The sequence below is a fragment of the Vespula pensylvanica genome, chromosome 9 (assembly GCF_014466175.1).
Source record: "Vespula pensylvanica isolate Volc-1 chromosome 9, ASM1446617v1, whole genome shotgun sequence".
NCBI lineage: Eukaryota > Metazoa > Arthropoda > Insecta > Hymenoptera > Vespidae > Vespula > Vespula pensylvanica.
In genome coordinates this window covers 5,106,002-5,112,125 of record NC_057693.1, presented here as the reverse complement: position 1 = coordinate 5,112,125, position 6,124 = coordinate 5,106,002, and the positions used below count along the sequence as shown (strand labels likewise).

The 6,124-nt window shown below is 40.9% G+C and overlaps 1 long non-coding RNA gene across 1 annotated transcript; it reads right to left on the bottom strand.

The window, feature by feature from the left end:
* Positions 1–1,222: 1,222 nt before the first annotated feature.
* On the bottom strand, positions 1,223–5,181 carry LOC122632007. Its single transcript, XR_006327801.1, has 4 exons — positions 4,651–5,181; positions 2,474–2,665; positions 1,581–1,845; positions 1,223–1,261 (listed from the first exon to the last, which is right to left on the bottom strand). It is a non-coding gene; the product is annotated as an uncharacterized LOC122632007 (long non-coding RNA).
* Positions 5,182–6,124: the final 943 nt, after the last annotated feature.

Below are 6,124 nucleotides of genomic sequence, written 5' to 3'. Positions count from 1 at the left end.
TTGGATTGCGAAAGGCTCGCAAGCGTGGACAAGTGCTGTGCAATAAAGCGGTTAAAGATCGCAAGGCAATGTCTACCCACGCGTAATCGTGCCTCTTTTAAAGCTTTAACATCGTATTTCTTGTTTTCTTTTTTATCTGTTTATCTCTCTCCCTCTTTCTCCCTCTCTCTCTCTCTCTCTCTCTCCCTCCCTCCTTTGAATCTTTTTTTCTCTGTCTCTTCCATGAAAGAGCGTCCCATAAGATCTCGCAGAGAGTTTTCGTCTGACGTAACGGAACGCGTCGGCCAATGCCTTTTTCGAATCTTCCTCGACGTAAAAAAATCAGTCATTTCTCGTAGGTGGGTCGACGAACACCTTCGTATCTACCTTTTTGAGAAAATTCAAATGAAAGCTGACGCATCTCGCGAAATAGAATTTTATTCGAGTGTCGTTTTTCGTGATAAATGTTTCCAATGGTTGGTAGCACCACGATGGAATTCTTTTTATTACTTTTTATTGTTTTTTATTTTGTCTTTTTTTTTTTCTTTTTTTTTTTGAAATTTTATCTTCGAACGTCGATTTATTCGACTAATTATTATTTCATCGGCCGGTACGATGTATATAGTGACTCCTCCCATACACGGTTATACGCACCTCATCCCCAGCAGAAAGTAACAGAGAGAAGAGAGACGAGAGAATGTCCGATCGATGGAGCCGATGACGATGACTGTAGCGCGCACGAGTCGTGTGTTGTAAATGTCGAACGAGAACACGTAACGCGTGTTGCCTATCGGCAGGTGCATTCTCGTCGGACGTATTGCCTACGTACGAACAACGGATTTCGATTTTCATCGTTTTATTCGATACGTCGCGTTAATTCCTATCGCTTTTTCCTCTCTCCTTTCCTTTTACTATTTCCTTTTACCTTTTCTTTTTCCTTTTCCCTTTTTCTTTTTTTGGCGTCGAGAGTTTCACGAATAGAACGTTCGATCCTATCGAAAGAACAAAAACGTCAGACCTTGTCGATTACTTTGTAAGAAAGAAGAACTCGTCGCATTCTTTTTCTTATTAGAAGAATATATCGATTAGAAAGATATTTCATTGTCTTTTAACGTGATTGAAAAGAAAAGAAAAGAAGATAGCTTTAAAAATCGATTCTTGATTTTATTGAAAGAGAAGGGTAATAAAAGAAGAGAGAAATAATAAGAATTAAAAAAAAAAGAAAAGAAAAAAAAACAGAAAGCTCGTAGGGAACAAAAACGTCGTAGGTGTCGACTTTTATCTGAAAAAAAAAAAAAAAAAAATTCTCTGCATTTATTATTATCTTTTTCATTTTGCCTTTCGAATATTACCGACCAGCAGAAAGATCAGCGATCGAGTAGCTTGTTTAGTATCGAAAAAAAAAAAAAAAAAAAGAAGAAAAAAGAGAAGGAAAAAATGTTTAGAAGGGTCGTGGAAGGATTCAAATCGATTTATAGAAATCGTCTAGCGGCGAGTTCAGGTTTCTCCGGAAACGTTTGGGAGGAGCATTGCTGGGGAAGCACGATCGCTGTCATTCGGCAACGAAATTCGGGGAAACGAAACTACAGAAGAGATTTTACGTGGAAGAAGGAGGTCGAGTTGGGCCAAAGTTGATTCTTAAATCATCCGACGAAGACGACGAAGACCACAGGGTTTCGAGTACGTCGTTCTCAAACCGGCGAGCCGGAGGGTTTCCCTCCTCTTGCTCCACCAGTTCTTTCTCTTTCTCCTTCCTAACTCGTCTTCTTCGTCGTTCGTTCAAGCGTGTGTCGTTGACAAGGCATCAGAAATAGCAGGGTGGAGCGAGAGGACCAGCCAGCCGGGAGTCATCGTCTCTGAAGGAAACTTCGTGAACAAAAGGAAAGAGATATTTTATTAAGATGTAAATATGATTGATGTCGAATAATATTCTTATATCAAATAATAAATTAATATTTCAAATCAAGATAGTCAAGTAGAAGGAGCGAGCGAAAGAAAGAGAGAGAGAGAGAGAGAGAGAGAGAGAGAGAGAGAAAGTTCAATCAAATGTATAACGTTAAAGCAGAATGAAACAACAATCGTGATAGTGGAAAGAATTACGAGGGGAAAAAAGAAAAAAAAAAAAAAGAAAAGAAAAAAAAAGAAAAATCGAAATTATGAAATAAAACGTAAGGAGGGAGGACTACTCGGAGAGAAATGAAGAAAGTACCAAGATAAATGATGAATTGGAAAAGAAGGACGGAGAGATAGACAAAGAGAAAGAGAAAGAAAAAAAAAGAGAGAAAGAGAAAGAGTAATCTTCCTCTTGTTTCTCTCCGTCTATCTCGAATAGGCGTAGGAAGAAGGCAAAAGGCGGAGGCTGTCCTGGGGATTGGGAAAGCCCTCTCGATTCTCGGTTGTGCAAAGTTATTCTTGGGTGTCCCGGGAATCAGAAATAGAACTCTACTCTCAGCGTTTCTTGCTACCGCTTCTTCGCCTCTACCCTCCTCTCTACCTTCGTGCTTTCCTTTTCTTCTTCGTTTTCTTCCTCCTCCTCCTCCTCCTCCTCCTCCTCCTCCTCCTTAGTTCGAGTCCTTCGTCTATCTTGAGTGCCGAGTGACAAACGTAGAGAAGTACCTCAGCTTCCATTCTCACCTTTATTTTCGGCCTACTCGTTTTCTCTCTTCTCCATTCAAAAGTTTATATCCTAAGAGAATAACCACGATTCGGTGGAATCATAGTTACGAGTTAGTTAGAGAAGAAGATCAGTTATTCCTTTTCACTGACATTCCTTTCCTTTCGAATATGCGATAATAAAAAGGAAAATAGAAAGGAGTTCTATTGAAATTTCCTTTATTCTAGATTCGACAATTAGGTCGACCATAATCGTTCGGATTAATTACGAATCAAAAGGAATCGTTATTCCACAGGAGTATATATCTATCTGCTAATTATTCGGTCAAAGGTTAAAGAAAGGAAAAACTTATTGAATGACATTAAATCAGCCCACGTATCTCGTTGAAAATCAAAGTGTACCGCTGAGAGCCGTCATTCAAAATTCTTCCAAGTCCCTAACGGCATTCCTATCGACATACACACATACACTTACATACACTTTTTCTTTCTCTCATTCAGATAATCACCCGTAACGCGTTACAAACGAGCGATACACCGGTTATTTCCAAGCGCTATATATTATAAAACGTGGCAGACATTGAGAATTAACGTGTCCGTACTGCCGCGTACGTGCATTCGCCCACGCGCATTCTAATGCCAGGAGCAACCCTGCTAACGTCAGAGAAAATGAAAGAAAAAAAAAAAAGAAAAGACAAAAAGAAAGAAAGAAAGAAAGAAAGAAAGAAAGAAAGAAAGAAAGAAATGGAATAGGAAGGGTGAGAGGGATATATGTGTGTGTATTACCAAGTGTCAATCAATTGTATCCGATCATTCTTAAAATTACCAAGTCGCTTTCGTCATTCTTGTAATTATTAATTTAAATCCAACCAAAAGAAGAAAATAACTTCGATTGTTTCAAACCGAAAATATAACCGCATCTATTGCTATTCAAGGGAATTGAATAATTAAAACGTGAAAATCGATTTACCAATGTGCAATATGAAGAGAGATCTATACACAGACACACACACACACACACACACACACACATACGTATATAATAAAAGCAGAATACAAATTAGCGAACTATTAATATTCCCCTATATTTGAATAGTTTCGTACACGTTATAATAATATCTACCGGAGGAAATAAATACATAGGATACCATCTGATCTATGTATCCAGTTTATCACATAGTTGGGCTATTACAAAAGACAATGAATAATGTAAGAGTAACGTGCGAAGCAATTGATAGAATCGCTAGAAGATAACGTAACAAATTAGTAGTAGACCAGGGAGAAAGAAAGAGAGAGGTAGAGAATAAAAAGAACAACAAAAAAAGAGAAACAAAAAAAAGAGAAAAAGATAAGGTAGATAGAGAGATAGGAAAGTGTCGAGGGTGAAAATCAGGGTACAGACCAATCCCGATGGTCGTTTGTCGGTCTCTCTTACGCAAGCACCCGGCAAACAGCGTGTGGCGGTCGAAGAGAGGAGCCAGGTCGAACGGAGGCAAGAGAAAGAAGCTTGGGGAAAGATGGGAATGGTGAAGAGGAGAGGAGGGGAGGAAGGGAAATAGACAGAGACAGAGACAGAAGTAAAGGTAGAGGCAGAGGCAGAGGCAGGTCGACAGGCAGGTCGGCATTCAGGTGCGCGTGGGGATTCCTCGTGGCGCCGGTCGTCTGGCACGTCTCTCCGTACTCGGAGCCACAGACGGAGACTCTCGTGGACCAAGAAAGGCATAACTGTATGCGTGCATCTATGTATCTGCGTGTATATATGCAAGTGTGTATGTATAGGTTCGTTGCATGCGTTGGCGGCGTTGCACGTTGGAGGAGTTGCTCATATCGAAGAGGCGGCGAAGAAGGTGTTGGGCGGGAGGAGTGCTTGGATGCTGAGTGACGCGCCAAAATCTCTCTCTCTCTCTCTCTCTCTCTCTCTCTCTCTCTTTCTCTTTCTCTTTTTCTTTCTTTCTCTTTCTCTTTCTGTTTCTCTTTCTCTCTCTCTCTTTCTCTCTCTCTCTCTCTCTCTCTCTCTCTCTCTCTCTCTCTCTTTCTGGCAAATACGTTGGCACTAACCTGTCTCTCGTGGTATGCCGATGATAGTCCCGCGCGTGTCAGGCTTCCAATCTATTTTAAACTATTCCGTCCATTATCGGGAGGAGCTAATGGACGATCGTGACTAAAATAAATTCGAGGAACTTAACTTATGAAAATATTTTTCTTATTTAAAACTTACCAAAGCTTGAAAATATTTTAGATTTATTATTGAAATAACAGCACAACGTGCTGAACGTAACCCGAGGAATATGAATTAAAACGATGGAATTTGATTAGAAAGGATGAGAGGGAACGCGGGGTTTTGTGGGGAAAGAGGGGGTGGGGGATAAGAAAAGAAGAATTCTATGCACGACGAAGAGTCGTAACTTCGAGACGCTTTACAGTCAGTATAGAAGCCGAATAACATCGACTTGGCAGCCATTTACCGATCTACAGATTCTATCTATTCTCGGAGAACGGTGTCGGAGACGAGTCCCATCGAACGTGCTAGCTTTCCCCTCGTGCGAAAGTCACCACGCACGAGAATCGATCGATCGATCCTTTTACCTCTTTCTTCTCTCCCCTCCCCCCCCCCTCTCTCTCTTTCTCTCTCGAAACTCCTTTCTCTTACGAAAAACATCGATGACGCATCGATTTTCTCGAAAATAATAATAACAATAATAATAAAAATAATAACGATAATAATCGTTATCGTCGATTATCATCGAAGTAACATCTACCTTCTGTTTTAATCTCGTACACGATTTATCGTTTATCGTTAAAACAAACGATAGATTTTTATTATAACGATGATCATCCAACTGTTATCCACATAATATGTAGAAACTAGTAACACGGATAGACGAAAAACAAAGCGCATCGATTACAAACGATTATCCGTAGATACGTTTTAGGTGAAGTCAACGAGACGTAAAACGTGCGTTATGCGCTCGGGGAACATCTCTCGATTATCGTGCTTGTAGTAAAGCCACGTTTATATTCGGGATTGCTAAGCGACTGGCGCCTGAACGGGAGCGTTTGGCTTAATCTGATGCGAGCGAATTTGCATTTCTGCCGGGCGTGCCGGTGCTCTCGTTTCGTTCCCGGTTTAAAGCTAGCCAACCCTACCTTCCTCTCTCCCTCCCTCCCTGTTTCCCTCCCTCTCACCCCTTTCGATTGCCGTTGTCGTTGCCGGTGCCATTGCCGTTGCCATTTTATGGAAAACGCGCGTGACCGATCTTTATCTCCGAGCGTGCGCGACCGATAAGCATGGACGATTAACTGTGTCGCGTTGTTACGTTTACCCTTAGAAATTGTGTGTCGATTTGTATGTACATCTCTCTCTCTCTCTCTCTCTCTCTCTCTCTCTCTCTCTCTCTCTCTCTGTCTGTGTCTTTTTTCCACGTGTACGCGCATGTATGTCCATTACGTGCGTACGTGCTCTTTCCTTTTTCCTCATCGTTCTTAAAACTTTTTTTTTCTTTTTCCTTTTTTGCTTTTCTTCATTCATTTA